The 20,150-nt window shown below is 35.4% G+C and overlaps 1 long non-coding RNA gene across 1 annotated transcript; it reads left to right on the forward strand.

Annotated features, from left to right (window-relative positions):
- Nucleotides 1-14,232: 14,232 nt before the first annotated feature.
- LOC132617085 (uncharacterized) lies at nucleotides 14,233-18,112 on the forward strand. Its single transcript, XR_009573576.1, has 2 exons — nucleotides 14,233-14,903; nucleotides 17,635-18,112. It is a non-coding gene; the product is annotated as an uncharacterized LOC132617085 (long non-coding RNA).
- The last annotated feature ends 2,038 nt before the right edge of the window (nucleotides 18,113-20,150 follow it).

The raw sequence follows: 20,150 nt of genomic DNA on the forward strand, positions 1-20,150 counted from the left end.
TCCACATCATAATCCTTAAGCAATTCGACCTATCTCCTCTGCCTAAGATTTAGCTCCCTTTGCTTGACGATATACTACAGGCTTTTATGATCTATGAAAATATCAACATGCACTCCATAAAAATAATGACACCACATCTTAAGTGCAAAAACCACGGCTGCTAACTCTAAATCATGAGTCGGATAGTTCTTTTCGTGAACCTTGAGCTGACGAGACGCATAAGCTACAACCTCACTATGCTGCATTAAGACACATCCGAGACCAACTCTCGAAGTATCACAATAAACCACGAACCCTTTGGTTCCTTCTGGTAGCATTAAAACTGGAGCAGAAGTTAGTCTCGTCTTCAACTCTTCAAAGCTTTGCTCACAAGCATTTGGCCATTGAAACTTAACCTTTTTCTGAGTCAACTTAGTCAATAGAGCAGAAATAGAGGAAAATCCCTCTACGAAACGTCTATAATAGCCTACCAGACCCAAGAAACTTCTTATATCAGAAACTGATGTAGGTCTGGGCCAACTTCTTACGGCATCAATCTTCTGATAATCAACTTTAACAACTTCCCCGGAGATCACATGGCCTAAGAACTCCACTGACTTAAGTCAAAACTCACACTTTGAGAATTTTGCAAAACGTTCGCGATCTTTAAGAGTCTGCAACATTATTCTAAGATATTTTGCATGATCAGCCTCACTACAGGAATACACCAAAATATCATCAATAAAGACAATGACGAATAAATTGAGATAAGACTTGAAGACCCTGTTCATAAGATCCATGAAAGCAGCTGGCGCATTTGTCAACCCAAATGACATTACAAGAAATTCAAAATGGCCATAACGGGCTCTGAAAGTGGTCTTCGGAATATCAACTTCCTTAACCTTTGACTGATGGTAGCCTGATCTGAGGTAAATCGTGGAATAACATTGGGCACCTTGAAATTGTTCAAATAAGTCATTTATTCTGGGAAGAGGGTACCTTCTCTTAATGGTGACTTTGTTTAATTAGCGGTAGTTTATACACATACGTAAGGAACCATCTTTCTTTCGGACAAATAAGACTGGGGCACCCCAAGGTGAAAAGCTGGGCCTAATAAACCCCTTATCAAGAAGATCTTTCAACTAGGCTTTTAACTCTTTTAACTCTGTTAGAGCCATTCTGTATGGCAGAATAGATATCGGCTTAGTACCAGGAAGTAGATCAATTCCAACGTCAATCTCCCTGTCAGGAGGGACTCCTGGAAGATCTTGGGAAAGACCTCTGGAAACTCATTTACAACTGGGACGGATAGGAGAGTTGGAGTCTGGGCATCTGAATCCTTGACTCAAACTAGGTGGCAGATATAACCCTTGGAAATCATTTTTCTGGCTCTTAGGTAAGAAATAAATCTACCCCTCGGTACTACTGAATTACGCTCTCTTTCTACGACTGGCTCATTGTTGACACCTAATTTTCACTTCATAAGACGCGTATTTTAATTCTCAAAATTCTCAAGTCAAAGACGGAGCAAGGATGCACCTTCAAAATTTAAAATTTCAAAATCCAAAGAAAATTGCAAAAAATTGACATTTAATTAATTATTCTGTAAAAATTGACAATTGCAGGAAAATTTCGAGTTATTTACTTTCCTAAATATAATTCAAAAAGAAAGTACATATCCCACTCCGTTTAACTCGGGAAAATTGTTAATTAGAGATGACTTATGAATTACTGCTCATTTTGACCGCATTTTTCGCATTTTTAAATATTACTCGGAAGTATATCAATATTGGGCTCGTTTCGAAGCTCGTATTTTAAAACGACGTATTATAATTTTTATCTTGTCAAAATATTATTTTACAAGGGAATTTTAAGCTAATTAATTTAAACTATATACTATGTTTTTAAAAAAATATGTGTTATATTTTAAAAGGGGGTGGGGGAGTAAATAATATACTTACCCCCCCCCCCCCAGCCCCCACATTTATTTTTCTCATGTGGCCCGTCGTTTTGTTTTACCCTAAAATATTTCCTCTCTCTCTTCTTGAGAGAATCTGGTGGCGGCGCTAGGGTTCCACCACTAGCCACCGCTCCACCACGTTTCCACCATTTTTCAGCCTAGAACGGGTATTTCCTCACCCCCTTTTGTGGTGTGGGATGCCATGGGCGATCCTTTAAGGCTTTAGCCATCTTGGGCTACCACACCACCCCAAAAAAGGGGTGTGTGGCGATTTGCTCGACGGCTGTAGTGTTGTTTGGCTACGTGTACGCCTTGGATGAGATTTTAACGATTTTATTTGTTTGTTATTGGTATGATTTTATTGTTTTGTGTGTGCTGGCGTACGATTTGCCATCTGGTATGTACAATCTAATTTCGTTTTGTTATTCCTCATACAATTTGCGAAAAATTAGGGATTTTACTACGATTTAGTACAATGTGTTGTATTTTATTTTGTCACTACTCGTTTGAATTGGATTTTTTTGACGAGGTGGGGATTTTGGGGGGAAATTTAGGTGGAGAACCTGGAATCATCCATTTTTCTTATCCCTAAGTTTATTTGCATGTTATAAATAGGAATTATGTGTAAAAAATTGGGGGATTTTTGTTTTTTTGGGAAAAACTGCTACTATTCGACTAGGGTTTGAGTCATTTCATAACTTGCCTAAAATTATAATACTATCTACTTACATTACCAAATATATTCATCTACTGCAATATACTACTATAATACATAGGATATTACCCGAAAATAATATATTATATCTTGAAAATCAAGAAGAAAAGGCTTGCAAAAGGTTTTTGAGTGTGTGTTGTTGAAGACTTGATTGAATCTCCCCATTGATCTTTGGGTTGCCTTTATAAGAGGTAATATCTCTATACTATCCTTTTATTTACTTTCAATTTTCATATGAGTTCAAATAAATGCATTGTTGTTTAAATATGTGTTTGAAACTTTATTTCACTAATTTGGATATATTTTTGCCTTAGTTTAGTTGATAATATAGTGTTGATGATGTTTAAATTGCAATAATGTGATTGAATTTGCTTTCTAAATCATGTTGAGGTTTTGTTTGATGTTTTTCCTTCTGGAATTTTGGAACTAAATGGGATAAAGGATGGTGTTTGGGGTTTAGTCTTGTTGTATTAAGTTGTTTGAGGTTCCAGCTTTGTTATATGGTACTGTTTCATTAAAATTTAGGTATTTTGTCTTGTTCTTGTGATTTCTGTTCCTTATGTTGTGAAGATGGTCTTGTCTGATAATAATGGATCAATTTTGTCTATTAGTTTCTTGTTTGATGTGGTTTTGGCCCCAGATGTGGCTTTAGATTGGCTTCATTATAAAAAGCTTGAATCTTTTCTCTCGAAATCTGTTGAGCCTAAGCTTAGGAGATAATTTTGATCCCTTTCCATTATTTGTTAGTCCTGAATCACTCTTAATAGTCTAACATCTTTTAAAGGGGTAACTTAAGGTTATGAAGCCTCATTGTCAGTTGAATCTTTTGAAGTCTTAAAGATTATTTCTAAAACTGTGTGTATTGCTAATATTTGCCTGGAATCTACTTTAAAAAGGAAAGAATGAGGGTGTTTTGCTTAAATTATTGCGTGTGGATCTCATTCTTGTGATAACAAGTTTTCTCTTCTTTTTATTAGCCATTTTACCTAGACTATCAGGGAAACTGTTATGTCTTGATTTAGATTTTGAAGTGCTAAATAGACAGACTTCATGTATTCTTGTTGTTGAATAAGTAGGTGTATAAAAGGGGGTCTAAACTAAACCTAGGAAGTAAAAATATGAACTCAATAGCAACTCAGTTTCTTGTTCTTCCCTCTATGTGCTTGATATCTTGGAGACTTGATCTTTGATTGAAATTTCCTTTCCAAAATAGTGTCATGAGTTGATTAAAAGATTGAACTTTGCTGAGCTTACTATCATGCTAAAATAGAGGACAAAAGTTGCTTTTGAAAACAAACAGGGTGCTTGCTTGCCTATACTTGCCTTGCTAGTTGTTTGAAGTTTCAGACCTACATGTGTATGTGGTTTCCACTCTTCCCCATGTTATTTAGTCTAAGTGTGATGTTTTGTGACCTAGGAATAGAAAATATCCTTTATGACCATGGTTTAGTTTTTCTCTGAACTTATAAGTGTTTCCATGAGAATTCCCTTCTGTTCATGACTTACTGTGACCTTAACTGACCTATGTTTACACTTAGGGTAGATTCATGCTCCCCTGATTCTTGTGAACTTGTTTGATCTTGTTTAATCACTCTGTGTAACTGAGTAGGACCTCTGCTGATTGCTATACTTTGTTTTGGATTTTGTATGTAAGTTTTAAATAAAACCAAGTGTAAATCATCATTTGGGAATCCTATTGATGCTTCATGAAGCTGACTTTGATCTAAAATGATCTTAATGAATAGTTGAGACCCCTATGACTTAAAATGGGATAAAATCAGAAGCTTAAAGGTCTGAAAATAGCAGCAAACCTGTGATATGGCCCTAAGTTTTGCTTAAACTAAAATTGTCTTAGAAGACACAACCTCAAACCTGCCACTTCATTCTGTGATACTTGGTTATGATATGAATGAAACTAGGTGATTCATTGCCATTTAGTTAGTTTGAGAAGTGATCAAAAGATGAAATTTCTAGAAATAATGTGACATTATTTGCTTTGGTTGATGCTAGACTAGTCACTTGGTTGTTTGCCTATTTATCTTGCCTTGCTACTTTTGGACTTTGCTAGGTATATGAAGATTAAAAGTGATCTTTCCTAAAACCTGTTTGATATATTTGAGACTGTCTAGATAGAAAGTTAGTAAAAAATGTGAAAGCTGTAAGATTTGTAGTTAAAATTTTGATCTTAGAAGAGTTTAAGTGTCTTGGATGTTGTGTGTGTTTGTTGCCTTCATTTATGAAAACCGCCAAAAAGAATAAGGGTGAGAAGTTTATAAGAAAGTTGGCCTTTTTGAATAAAATTTGAAACAACAAAGTTAGAGACAAATCTATAAGTGGTTTTGCCTGCATTTCACCTCTGAATCTCTGAAATTTCCTTGTATCTCATTCACTATTTTGTCTATGAGACTTGTTATTTATAACTCATGCTTTTATACTAGTATAAGGCTTAGTATAGTTGAAGTCCCCTGCTTCACATAAGACCTTAAAAGCAGTATAGAAGACTAAAATAAGGTCAAACTGCCCCCTTTGAAGAACTGGTTGTGTCCCTTACTCTAAGATTTGTCACTTCCTTTACTGTTTACCTGTTGATTTGAACATTATCTTATGTGTCATCTGTGCTTTGATACCTACTGTTAAAGACTCATTTGTGCATTTAATTCACTTGGACTAAGTAGAATACCCAGAAAGGGGCTTAGGATCAACTTGAAAAGGTAAATATGATATCTACCTTCTTCCTTTTGGAATCCATCTGTGAAACCTGAATCTAGTTCTGTCCATTACCTCCCCTTATCTATGCTGCTTCAAGCCCCTACTTGATACTTGTGTATTTTCTGTACAAATCCTGCATTATGGACTAAGTATGAACTACTTAAAAGCCCTATTAATGCTTAATGAACCTGTGACTTGCTTATCCTGCTATCATTGAACTTGTTGGGATTAAGACTAAACTAAAATTGCCATGGATTTGTAATTTTGCTCCTGTGACATATTTGTTGATAACAAACAAACTTAAAAAATGGTTTTTAATATTTGAGTTGGTCCATCACTGGACAGGTGTGACTTCTAAGTCATTTAATCCCTTAGTTCCACCCCTTCTTTGGTTCCTGACTCTTTAAAAACTAAAAATAGAAACATGTTGATGTGTTTGGTAGTTTGTTTTGTGTATCCCTCCCCTTTATGGTGTTGGATCACTTGTTCACTGTCCATTCCCCTTAGTTAATGCTTGTCTTTTCCTTCTTCTCTAAAAGTTGGAAACTAAGACCATGAGTATGTTGATTGTGGCTTTAGCCTTGTTTCCTCTCTCCCTCACTGTTTAGTTCTGTACCCTTTTTGTTCCTTATCCTTCCATCATTATTGTTACTTGCTTGGCTATTTTGAAGTTTGCCATATTTTCTTGACTGTGTTGTTGCTGTTTAGGAATCATTTTGACACTTTTGTGCCTTGCATTATCTATCCTTGCATTATTTGGACCCCTTTGGACCTTGATTGTTTTCTGTGACTAGTAGTAAGGCCCTTGATTCCTTCTAAGTGTTGTTGGATCATTGATTTTTTTTTGTTGGTTTCCTGGGGCCTTTTGAGTCTTTTAAAGCCAATTAGAAATCTAATATTAGCTAAAAAATGAGATGTTGAGGAATTTCTGTTACAGTATTGATTCTTCTTAAAGTGAGTATTAATTGAGAATAAGTATGTTGGGTGTATTTGAGTGTATATAAATGTCAACTTACCTTTCCATTAGGTGGATAAAGGGTATGCCTTTCATGAGGTTTTGCTCTTTGTCCTAGTAGGTATACTAGTAGGTATATCAGTGGTATATCATGTATACAGCTCTGATACTTAGAAAACATTTCAGAAAAATGGAGTAGTATACCTGTAGTATATCATGTATAGTACCGTTAATACTTAGGAAATTTTCAGTCTGGCCTTGCCGTTTGGGCCTGTCACCTATATGTGGCTTATTATTACTACTATTTCTGGGATTATTTTATATCTGGGCCATTTTTTGCTATTTGTCGTCATAAAGTATTAAGTGGGCTAGGCCCAATAAATTGTAATTCATTTTTGGCTTTTGTAATAATCATTGTAGTCTTAATTTTTGTACTTAGTTTAATTCATGAATGTATACTAATATCATGCATACCCGTTTGTATCTTTGTCCATTTAAACCCGTTGGTGGGTCCCAACGGGGCCCACTAACGTATCTAGATCGAGTCAACATTTCTCTTGGACCAAAATGGAGCATACGTTGGATTTAAGGCGAACCCAATTGCATAAATACCTTTCTTTTGGGCTTGGTCGGCCCAATCTCTCTATCTCTATTTAATTATGTACTTTAAATTTTTACTTGCGCAATTATTATGCAAATTGGAGCCCTTATAGGATTATCATGTATTTTAAAGTCGCCAAAAATGAATTTGTTACAAAATGTGAGATTAATTTTGAGGCATTAATGCAAATTGGGACTGATTTGATTAGGACTAAAGCTGCCAATTTTTGTGAAATTAAGGACTGAATTGGACATTTATGAAACCTATGGACTTTGACGTATGGACTGATTTGGACTAATATTCAAAACTTGTGGGACTAATCATGATTATTTAGACTTGGACTAAAAAATAAAACTTGACTAAAATTTGACGATTATAGAATAAAACGGACTATATATGTAGAATACGATTAATATACGGATTATAATAGTATGCCTAAAATTAATTTCCTAAAACTATTTTCTATACCTAAAATATATTTTTTCAAAACTATTTTTGGGTGGACTTACGTAGAGTCCTACTTAGGTAAAGAGCCTTTGGGTATTAGCCTAAGTGTTCTAGTCTGACACCCAAACGCCCAATTTTGGGAAATTTTTTTACCACTTTTGTTTCTTGAAACGTGATCTATTTCGCATGAATGACTAAAATCTTTTGTTGCGGAAATATAAGCCGAAACAATTTATTTACCATAAACAATTCATATCTACAAATGCATACTATTATAACCCGTAGGTCAATCGTATTTTACAGATCTTTAATACCGGAGTGCCTAACATCTTCCCCGGGGGATCACCAGGACCCTTACGCGAACTTTGCTTAGATTAGTTTTCCTTTAAAACTTAACCGCTTTAAATGAACCCTTTTCGAATTGGTTCTCCTAATTTCCTAAAACTTAGGTGGCGACTCTAAAATAAAGTCCATTTAGAGCATCATTCACATAGAAGTATATTTTTTCCTTTTTCCCGGTACGATTGACAACCGTACTTCCCCGGGACACTTTCCTTTTTAAATGAGGCAAGTACAAATACGAATTGGAAAAAATAGAACTGCTACACTCATTAGGGAATCCGAATCTCACAACTTCGGTTCTACAACATACTGTGGCATAACATGAAGCTAACCAGTCCATACCCATGATCACATCAAAGTCTACCATTTCTAATTCTACTAAGTCAGCTATGGTCCTGCGGTGATAAACTAGAACTGGACAACCCCTATAAATAAGCCTATCTATGACTGACTCTCCCACTGGGGTGGACACCTCAAAGGGTTCATGCAATTTTTCTAGTTTAACACCAAACTTCTTAGCAACAAATGGGGTTACATAAGATAAAGTGGATCCTGGGTCAATAAGGGCATATACGTCAAAAGTGAATACTGTTAGTGTACCTGTGACAACACCTGCATGAGCTTCTGTACCCTGACGAACCGTCAACGCATACAAACAGTTTCATCCTCTGCCTACGTTTCCAGACTTAGCTGCATTGTGCCCCTACTGGGCCTGATTATTATGAGGAGCTGCTGAATTTGTGGACTGCGCCATGTTACCTCCAATACCATGCCTAGTTGATGGGCAATCCTTCTGAAAATAGCCCTTCTGACCACATCTACAGCATACATCATACCAAAATGACACCCACCTGAGTGCCTCTTATTACACTTGTCGTATATCGGATTAGTATAAGTCGACTTACCCACACTATCCTCAGAGTAAGAACTTGATGGCCTGAAATTCTGCGTCTTATCATTTCGGAACATCGGGACTGGGGCACTTGCTGTGGATGGAGCAGGTCCTGCTGACCTGTTCTTAAAGAATTTCTTGTTCCCATTACCGCTGAACTGTCTGGTAGACTTGACCCTCTTATTGAACCCCTTGTCTTTGTCTTTCTGCAAGGCTTCCTCCTCTTTTATCCTTGTCTCATTCCCCTGTACGAAAGCAACCATCTTGAAGATAGTCATTCCCCCGTTCTGTGCAGCAATATTGGCCCCATCGTATAAATAGGGATCCAGACCAACAACAAACCTCCTCACTTTTTCCCTCATGTCCGGTATCATAAGTGGAGCATGCTCAGTCAGACTAATAAATTCCAAACAGTAGTCCTGAACTGACCTGCCGTTCTACTTAAGCTTTAAGAATTAGTCAACCTTAGATTCTCTGACTTCTATCGGCATGAAGTGGTCTAGGAATGCGCTTGCAAATTCATCTCATGTAGCATCAGGTGCATCATCCCCTCAGGATAATTCCCAAGATGTATACCAAGTGTTAACAATGTTCTGCAGCTGATGAGCTCCAAAAGTAGCTGCTTTGGTTTCCGTAACTGTCATAGTCCTGAAGATTTTCTGAAGAGCGTCAATGTAGTCCTGAGGGTCCTCATCTTTCTTTGTCCCCATGAAGACTTAGGGATTCATCCTGAGAAAGTCCTTAGTCTTAGAAGACTCTCTATTATTCCCTGAACTTGACCCAGATTCCTGATGTTAGGCCTGAGCTGCTACAAGTTGTGTGAGCATGTTGATAGCACTCCTGAAATGCCCATCCGAATCACTAGGAGGCGTAACTGTAGGAGCGGTTAGGGCTATTGTCTGAGTCGGATCGGTCTCTTCGTGAGCTATATCCGCGGTAGCCCACTGGCTGGTGGATGTGGTCCTCCTGGTGTATTTTCTTTTTTTGCAGGCATTTTCTGAAAATACATATAGGCACGAATTAGAAAGGCATCCTGAGAGTACTGCTCTAACTCCACGATCTAGAGTATGAAAAAAGTGAGACAATCCTAAATGTCTTGGTGGTCAACTGTTCATATATGTGGGGCCTTCACACATATAAAAGTGACCCCACTGGATATGATTTCATAGTCTCCTTAAAGACACTTGAACCTAGGCTCTGATACCAAGCTTTTTCACGCCCCGGACCATAGCCTGGGCGAAACACGACACTCGGTGCCATACTGCATGTGACCAAGCGAACCACATGGCTTGCTGAATCATCATGAGGCATACATGAGCAGAAATACAACATGGATGTGATGGGCTTTTATAAAACATATGAATCATAACATTAATGAAATACTGATTTAAAACATGAATGCGGGATTATCGTAAACGAGGGTTATCCGGTTCTGAACATCTGACATGACATGTCTGACCAGTCTAGTCTATGAAACCTCTACGTAAGTCTGAACATGAAAACATACTCGCTGGGACAAGGCCCCCATCATACCTTTAAATGCATATCTTATCATGAAAATAATAAATAATAAATGTCTAAGCCCCGGAAGAGATGGGGCTCACCAACAAGCTGATAAGTGTGAAATCCTACTATGCAGGTGCGTCGTCCTGAAAATCAGTACCTGCATCGTGAAATGCAGGCTCCCAGACAATAAAAAGGGGACGTAAGCATATTGAATATACTGGTATATAAAGCAATTGAATGAAATAACATGGGACATGGAAAAAACATCATGAAAACTGAAACTGAAACTAGAACTGAAGTCTAGTCATGATCATGAAGATATATAGATATAACATAAGTAAAACATTATAAGTAGGGACATCATTGCATAAACCGACAACATGATATCACCACGTGGGCACCTGGAGTCTAGTACCTCACCGGACCAGCAGAGCTCCCACACCTTGCCAAGGGTATGAGATGAAAACATGACATGAAAGGATCCAATCAATATAACATGAAGGAATCGTATTAACTGGGCAGAACGATCCTTATCCAACGGTGGCTAACGTAGTTTCGGGCTACTTGAGCCTTCTCGGTAATTAGTACAACTCCCAAAATCATGAATATGATATAGTTGGCTAAGAAGCCCATAATATATAACTTGCTTGTAAACATGATTCTTGCTTGTAACAAAACATGAAGATAATATATAATATAACTTGTATGGAAATATGGAAAACATGTAGAAGTTCATGAAAATAAAAATAATAATTAATAACTTCCATGTAAGAAGACATGAAATGCAAGGTATGGGTTTTCATGGATTGCAGACAGATTCCCAATAATCATAATGAAATATCAATAACTCAATGAAGAATTTATAACAATTTAATACATAATATACATCGGGCATGGACCTAGGGCTATCATGAACATGGTTAAAGACCCTAGTTTTCGTAAAGCTTTATACATTATGGAAGAAGAAGCGTGAGGAAGAATAATGATATTCCCACCCATAGATAGCAACCCTACATACCTGGTAATTCTCCAAACTTGTATTAAAAATCTGTTCTTGGAAGAAGAATTCTAATCCTTGGTCTTGGATTCCCTTATGTGGGTTTTCTTGAAAACCCTATGCTAAGAACATGAAATTTCTACTTTGAATTCATGGGTAATTGATGGAATTCACTTAGGATGGTCTTAAGGAGCTTACCTTGATGCTTGGAGAAGTTGAGAAGAGAGAACTTTCGTGTTAGGGGTTGAGAGGAATGGGACTTATGAAATAAAACTGAATTCCTGTCTTTTAATTATCCCAGTCGAGGCACTGTTATGGACCATGTTACGGTCCATAACACAAGACCATAATACGTGTCAAATTTCCAGAGAGGGTCTAAGTTTTGAGGTTGGATTACGGACACGATATACGGACCGTATCTCGTGTTACGGTCCGTAACGATGAACCGTCCTTTGGTCCAAGTTACGAGATGGTGATTTTCAAGCCTTACCTGTTATGGTATGAACGACGGTCCGTAACACACGTTACGGTCCATCCCTTGAAGCGTAACACTGGGTTTTTCTGAACTGAAACATGTTTTTGATTCTAACACTCTCCTTCTTGGGTTTCTAACCTCCTGAGTCATGAATATGGTTTAGTACAGATTTACGAGATGTTACACCTACCATGCCTAAGGTTCATGAAACCTTTTTTTGATCGTGTGCGGCATGAGGGATGCGGATGGTGATAACCCTCCTTATTGTCTAAATCTCTGCCATTAAGGACCAATAGCATATATATAAATACCTTGATTACATTAATTGTGAATGAGTGTGATACATACATATATATATATATATATATATATATATATATATATATATATATATATATATATATATATGTGTGTGTGTGTGTGTGTGTGTGTGTGTGTATAATTACATGTATGATAAGTTCAGTAAATATAAACTAACTGGGTCCCTCTTTTTCCCCTCTCCTCACTGCATGGCCACTTAGATCGGGTCCAGCCACAAAGGCCCAATAGGAAAATTCTTTCAAAGATTATTGAGTCCAAGAAAAGAAATGGAAGCTAATACTATTAAAGACGCAAAGAAGGCCCAGCCATTGGTGAAAATGGCCAACTAGGGGCTTGGTATGCCCCTAGTCTTGCCTTCCTCTTTACTTATGCATCATTTGTATTTTTTTTATATATGTAATTAATTTTATCATGTATTTGTAAAGTTGTAAAACTCATATATATTATTGGAATCATTATGATTATGAACTAATCGCTTTAGGACAACGGTGCCTATGCCGTTAATTCGACTTTAGGTCCCCACACGATTTTTTAAAATATGAGCTTAGTATAAATGATTTTTAAAAGTAAAAATTGCTAAGTAAATGAATCATACAAGTTAAATAATGAGGATAAAGGGGGATTACATCATTATGGAACATTGTCACAGTTTTCTTGAATAAACCAAGTTGACGTTTTAAACCAAAAGAACATTTCCTTTAAAATCAGTTTTTTCCTAAAACAAATAAAAGATTTCGGACCGAGCCCAGTCGGAATGAGAATTTTGGGCTGAGGCCCAACTAAAACCTCATCTTTTTGAACTACACTTAACTAATTTTCAGAAAAGGGAATGACTATGTTGGGCCAAGCCTATACATAAAAAGAAACCTCTTTTGCTGGTATTGGGCCTAAAATTCAAAGAACAAAAGAAAGCTGGTTTTTATAAAAGCAAAACCTTTTATATTTATAATTTGAAATCCGTAAAAATCATTCGTAAACATAAAAGTTTTAGATAAGGACATTATGAAAACGTATTAAACGGATTAACCCGAACCATGTATGAGTCAAGCATAAACAAAACCCATTCATTCCACACTTTAAATAAACAACTTTTTCATATCTTTACAAAGTCAGTACTATCCTTATATATAAAAGGAAACTATTTGTATCTGGATATTATAAATCCGAACCTAAATACCTTATATATAAAGGGGATATAATCAATTTATTGCCAAAAAAAATGATATGCAAACGACAGACTTTATAAATGCGGGATTAAACACTAAATAACAGTTCATGCAAATACTCATACATTGGAATTCAAAGGTTAATCGTACAGTGCGGATCCTTAATACTAGGGTGTGTAACACCTTCCCTAGGGGATCACAAGAACCCTTACCAAGAACTTTGGATTACGAACACTGAAGGGGCAGTTGTTGATACCTAATTTTTTACCTCCCGCAATTTATTTTAATCATTTAGAGTCCCTGGACATCAAACAGAGTGAAATATGTATTTTTCAGAAGCCAAAATGATTTTATAAAAATTATTCAGCTAATATTTTATCATTTCATATTTGGTAAAATAATTTCTACAATATCATAAATCATTTAAAAATTAATTTACACATTTCATATATTTACAGCAATTATTTATTTAATTGTTAAAATGTCAATTTGCAAGTATTTCACTCTGTTTAATTCAAGGAATTTGATTAATTAAATGAATTAATCATTTTACACCTCAATTCTTATTTTTGCGTATTCAATTTATTAGAATTTTATCATAATTGATTGAATTTTTAATTGTGATTAATTCTTTAAATTTTTCACCAAATGGCTATATTTGAAATAATCAATTAATAGTTCAAATATGACCCAATTGGAAATTAATTCCTATGATTGAGGTCATTATTGCAAATTTGTCTTTGTAGTTGACCAATTAAGGTCATTTGTGCAGATTTGTCACCTTAAAGATGGTTAATTGGACCAATAAGGCCCCAATTGAAATAGTCTGGTCTTAAAACCAAGTCCAATAAAAGACATATTTACAAAATTAACCATTATTTGCTTAATTAGCTTTCATCTAATCATAATTAAGGGTCTAAATTAATTATTCTTCGCTTAATCATGATTATCTGTTAAAATGAGTGTCAAGACCCGACGCATATATACACATATATACATGTGATATACGTGTATATCACGTGTATATATGAATATGCATAAAAGGGCCCCCTTTATTTCTTCATTTTAATTCTGGACCGAGCCCGGCCCAAAACAGGGCACAACCCGGCCCAGACCATTGCATAACAGGGGTAATACCCCTTCATTTCTTTCATTTCTCAATGCGAAACGAACCCTTATAGAGAGGATTTCCTCTCTCAGCAAACCGTAGCGCCACCACGAGGAGAAAACCCTCTCTTCTCGTCACCATTGCCTGAAACGGAAAAATGACAGGTGGTATGCGCTTTTTACAGTCATGGTTCAACCATTTGAGGCAACAATTAATGCTTCATCCCCAAATCTCACCAAACGCTACCTTAGCATGGTAAAATCCTCTCCTCTCTCTTACTTTTATGATATTTCAATGGTCTTGGACTGATTTCCTTTAATTACCTTTGTTGTTTTGCGAATTTAAATCCTCAAACATAATTGGTTCAATGGTAACCACGAGGATCTATTGAGGTTGGTGATTATTTGATATTAGACCCTAATCTAAGCCACATGATGATGTATTGTGAGGAACAAGTCTGAAAAATTGACTTGTCCCATATCGGTGAAAATTAGGGTTTTGCTTCAATTTGGGGGTTCTATTTCACTTTATTAGAGGGACCTTGCATCTGATATTCACTTGCAAAAAATCGAATACCTAGGGTTTCTATTATTTTATACCTGAGACCTTTAACTTTCGATTAAGTCAAAGTTTTAAAGAGTTTTCTTTTCTTTTGTGTGTTGGCTGAGTTGGGATTGAGGAGCAAAGGATCTCCAAGTTCATTCTCGACACTAGGCTGCGCATCAAAGAGGTAATCCCCTTTCCTTTCTATTTTTCCTGCATTTTATTTAGCTTTGTAGTTATCTATGTTAGCTGCCTGTATGTTCACATGTTTATTTTGATTTTGTTTAGATTAATATGTTCTTGTATTAGGCATTTATAGTTTATTTTAGTTAAATTAGCTAAGCATGCTTAGATAGCTTAGTTTAGTTTATTATTGTTGTTTATCTGATTTGGTATGATGATTAGTTACTTTGCTAAGCATGTTTACTAGTTTAGTTTGTTCTAGACATAAGAGTTATATTATGTTTAGTTTAATCTGCCTTAATAGGATTATATATGTTAGCTTAATTGGTTGTTAAGCAAGTTGATTATAATCATATGAATAATGCCCCTATCTTGTTTAATAGTTAAACCTGTTTGGTATGCCTAGATTAGCTTAGTTCAGTAAGTCTTATATGATCATTTCATTCAGTTAAGCATGATTATGTATTAGTTAGCCCAGTTTTGTTTAGAATGCTTATGTGTTGGTTTGCTTAGCATGTTTACCTGATAGCTTGGATTAGTTATGTTCCAGTCAAACATGTTTACATGTTGGTTTTTAGTTGCTTTACATAGTAGAGATGACATGACTTGAGAATTATCAAATTTCAAATCCTATTGCCAGCATGTGTTTAGCCAAAACTTTATGTCTTTGACTATCTGAAGCATATTCTATAGTCTTTTTGGCGTGCTGTTAACTCATTCTTGTGACAAATGCTGGTCCTATCATATGATGAGAATGTGGAACAATATTAAAGGGATTTGGGATAAATGCTTAGCTTGTTTGTTAGAGCATGTGTTTGTTTACCATGTCTAGTGTGTCAAACTGTTTGTCCTATGCCTAGTAAGACCAATGCAATATCTACTTATGTCCTTTTTTTGTGCATTAAGGATCTTGTTTTAGCTTTATACAACTATTTAAGGTCATTCAGGACCCCCTATTTGGAATATACTATGATTGTTTCCTTTGTGATGACTTATTTGAGATTTAGCACTGTACTTACAGATGTTAAATATATAAAGTGACAAAAAATGGAACCTCTGAGGTATTAAACCTAAAAAACTGCTTCTTTGAAGATAAAATGGCTTCTATTTGAGACCAAGACCTCTGTGTGACCCTATTTTAAGCTGTGCAGCATATGCTATGAATCTTGCTAACTGGTCTGGTATTCTGGGTCTTAGAATGTATGTAGAGGGTTTTAGAGGGCTTTTAAATGCAAGGTATGGCACCTATGAACTCATTGGGTAATCTGTGGAACTTGTACATGTTGGAGGTCTTATTTTGGTTGAAATATGATGGAAATATGCCATGTGACACCTATTTGAACCTGTTTGCTCTTTTACTGGGAAAGTGTCTTGAATCAATTGTGTGTAATGTATGTCTGTGAACCCATCATACACCATTTGTTCAAAAATGATTTCAAGGCCTGCTATCCTACTTATTTGTGTTCTGTCTGTGACTCTGTGTCCTATCATCCTCTGTATATGTCTCTAATAAAAATGAGAAATTGATTTGAACTGAGGTGTAACTTAGAGTTAATGTATTGGATTGATATGTTGGAAGTCATTTAAAGAGATGTCACTTAGCATGTGAAGGAACATGAGTATGACTTACCTAGGGTCAAAGGAAAGGGAGGAGGTCTTGGAGTTTCTAGCTAACTCAGCCCAATTCCCCTACTCAAGACTACTGGGGTTCCCTCATGTGAACTCAAGTCCTATGGGATTCTCTGAAGTAATAAAGAAACAAGGTAGCCTGAATGTATTTATCCTCTAAAGATGTTGTTTAAATGTATATCTCCAAGCTGCTTCAGTTTTATTCACACTAGACTTGTTTAATGGTATATGCTTGTTTTGTTTGGTTTTGTATGCAACTGTATACATGAATTCTTTGAGTATAAATGTCTTAGTATGATTTCCCCTTTGGTTGTTTCTATTTTGGTATGGTTGACCTCTGTGGTATGTTAAAAGTGGGGTATACTCAAATATAGACAATATACTCAGCTTCATATACACTTAGGTGTATATCAGTTGGTATATTTAGTATATATGGAATATACCACCCTGTTAGTATAAATTGTTGATTGAGTCTTGGCAGTTTTGGGCTTTGTCTTTCATTTCTTTTAGCAATTGGGCTTCTGAATAGAATCTATGCTTAGCCCATTTAATTACTTTGGTTTTTTTTTTTTTTGATAACCTGTTTGGGCCCTAGATTTCCCTACATTACTCGGCTAAAGCCCATGTATTTCTTGTCAAATGACCTAATAATACTAGTTAAGACCCTAAATGACAAAACATAAGGATACTTTTCCTTATTTACGAAACATAACAAATATATTACATTTTGTATCATGTTTGGACTTTTTCGCTGCCTTAAATGCTGCCACGATTTTGGGCTTAATTCCAGGAAAACTGATTTGTTTGTTGACTTAATTTTTGGGCGAAATCTGCTTGTCTTCTTCACTTTTCTTTTCAATTTCAAAATATTCTCTCTCTACGCCATGTTTTCACCCAAAATCAAGTTTCCTCCTTCACTCAACTTCAACCACGATACCATCTTCGTCAACCCACAATTTTCACCATTTGCTATTGTATTTTTGTTGTTTTCAGTTTATTTAAAATCCAAATTGTTATATCGTTCTAGTTTATTATTATCTTTGTGTTCCTTGTAAATCGGAAAAATGGTTAAAACTTGATCTTAATTCCCCCCCTCGTAAACCTAGAGTTGCGTCTGCAACAAGCATTGCAATGTCGGTGAAAAATCTCCCATAATCCAGAGAGATTAGGATTATACTCAAACATGACAGACAAAGTGTGATTCCGACGTAGTCCAACAAAAAACTAAGATTTCTTTGGAGAAATCACAAACAGACTACAACAATTTCGAAGACAAATCGATATTCCGAAAGTTAGAAGCACTGAGGTTGACAAAGCCGAAACATCAAAAAAGAAGAAATCGTCGTCTAAATTGAAGGCATTAAAATCCTTTTTAACTCTGAGATGTTTTTTTTTCACAGTTGATTGTATGAAATGTGTATAATTTATGATAAATTAGTAGTCGAACTGTTTATTTTCTTACTAAGAAGTGTGTTGTAATTCGTGTATGAAATGTATATAAATTTTGTATACATTAGTAATAGAAAGTTTTTGATTACTCACCTTTGTATTAAGTGTATGAAAACTGATATGTACATTGAGACACGTGTGATCATTGTGTATAAGAAATCTGTATAAGTTATATATATACTATAGAAACTGATACAGGTTTGTATGGAATCTGATCTCTAACGGTTTTGAGATATGTGAGGTCACTGAGTGTATGTGATGTGTATCAATTCTATATAAATTGGTCTTTAAGATACTAAAAACTGATGTGTATGAAGTATGTTTGGAATCTTGCTTGTATCAAATTGAGATGTGTGTTGATTATTGTGTGTGTACCACATTTCATACATAATACATTCATTTGACATACACATCAAATACATCCCTTAAAACTTTTAACTGTTAACACAATCTCTTCCATTACATGCATTGGTCTATTCCATGTAGTTTCGCATGGAAGAGGCTCAACCAGTATTGCATACATATAGATTTTTTTAAAGAATGTGTGTGTGTGTGTGTATATATATATATATATATATATACATACAACGTTCATACATCTTTTATACACAGATTTTTTTCCTGAACCAAATCATATGCACACTACAGAATATAGATATATACAACATTCATACATTCTTCATACATCTCTTGTACACATTTTGTTCCTGAACCAAATCATATACTTTTAATCATGACATAATGTATTCAAAACTTAAATGTATTGACTTGAGAGTCCCATCTTCCACAGTGTGGTATCAAAATTGAATAAACTATGTTATTCGCCCTTGTTATACGACAAAAGCTTTGATCTATATGATTTTTGAAGTTGAATGTTTATGAATTCAGAAATTTTAATTGTGTATAATTGATATTTTGATTAGATGTATCAATGTTGAATTCGTCGTCTCTTCAATCCACATTGGATTCTTCGATCAAATATTAGTGATAAAAAGGGAGAATACCTACTATTATTTTGGAACTCGATTGTGTGTCTATGTTGAAACAGATGTTTCATAAATCTCATTTGATTGCTCGACAAAAACTGGAGACAAACGGGGAAAGAAATCCGCTCGTTTGAGAACCCAACTACTATGTATGATTTTCTGAAACGTCAATCAAGTAAAACTGAGAAGATTATAGTGTACCGATGTTGAATGAGCCGCTTATTTGATTAGTTTGGATTCTTCGAGCAAAAAATTGAAAAAAAATCAGGGGAGATTATAGCATAATTTTGTTTGATCGAGCAAAAAATGGAAAAAAACAGGCAACAATACCTGCTTAGTGTATGATTTCTGAATTTTGAATTGTGTAGAATTGAGAATTTGACTGTATATAGATATTCAAGGAGAGATTTACAGTTAGTTGGATTCTTAGAGCAAAAAGTGGAGAGAAACAGGGGCAATATCACTTAGTAGGGAGAGAATGAGGGAAGAAGATCTGAATTTTGAATTGTGTAGAATTGAGAATTTGACTGTATATAGATATTCAAGGAGAGATTTACAGTTAGTTGGGTTCTTGAGCAAAAAGTGGAGAGAAACAGGGGCAATATCACTTAGTAGGGAGAGAATGAGGGAAGAAGATGCAGTTACAAGCATGATTTGTGCTGGATTTTTTATGTATAATTTCGGCCTCTTTTTTTCCTTCTGATTATGTATAGGTTGTGTAAGAAAATTAATGTTATAAATTGTAAACGAAAAACTCCCGTTACGTTTCGTAATATTGATTCTTATTTATGTATATATATGTTTTTTGCCCTTTGTTTTATATGTTTATTTGGAGTACATGTTTTATTTCATTGGATGGTGAAATCATATGTTGATTAGATATTTAGATTAGCCACTAACCCTTATCTTTTTTCTATGTTTTATGTGATCCATCTTCGGGCTGTTTGGGCCAACTATCCCTTGCATTAAACTCTGTTGGGCCTTTCCAAAGGCCCAACACTACTTCACCGAGCGGTTTGAGAAAATATGAAAGGGAAGCTAATATTTGCAATGAAAGTCCAACCATGGGTGAAAATAGCTAACTGGTGGGCTTAGGTAGGCCTACCAGCCTAAACTTTTCTTTTATATTTCATTATTTATTTGTAAAACACTTGTGTATTATTGGAACCCATTATGTATGCTAGAAC

Source organism: Lycium barbarum, chromosome 11 (assembly GCF_019175385.1).
Source record: "Lycium barbarum isolate Lr01 chromosome 11, ASM1917538v2, whole genome shotgun sequence".
Taxonomy (NCBI): Eukaryota; Viridiplantae; Streptophyta; class Magnoliopsida; order Solanales; family Solanaceae; genus Lycium; species Lycium barbarum.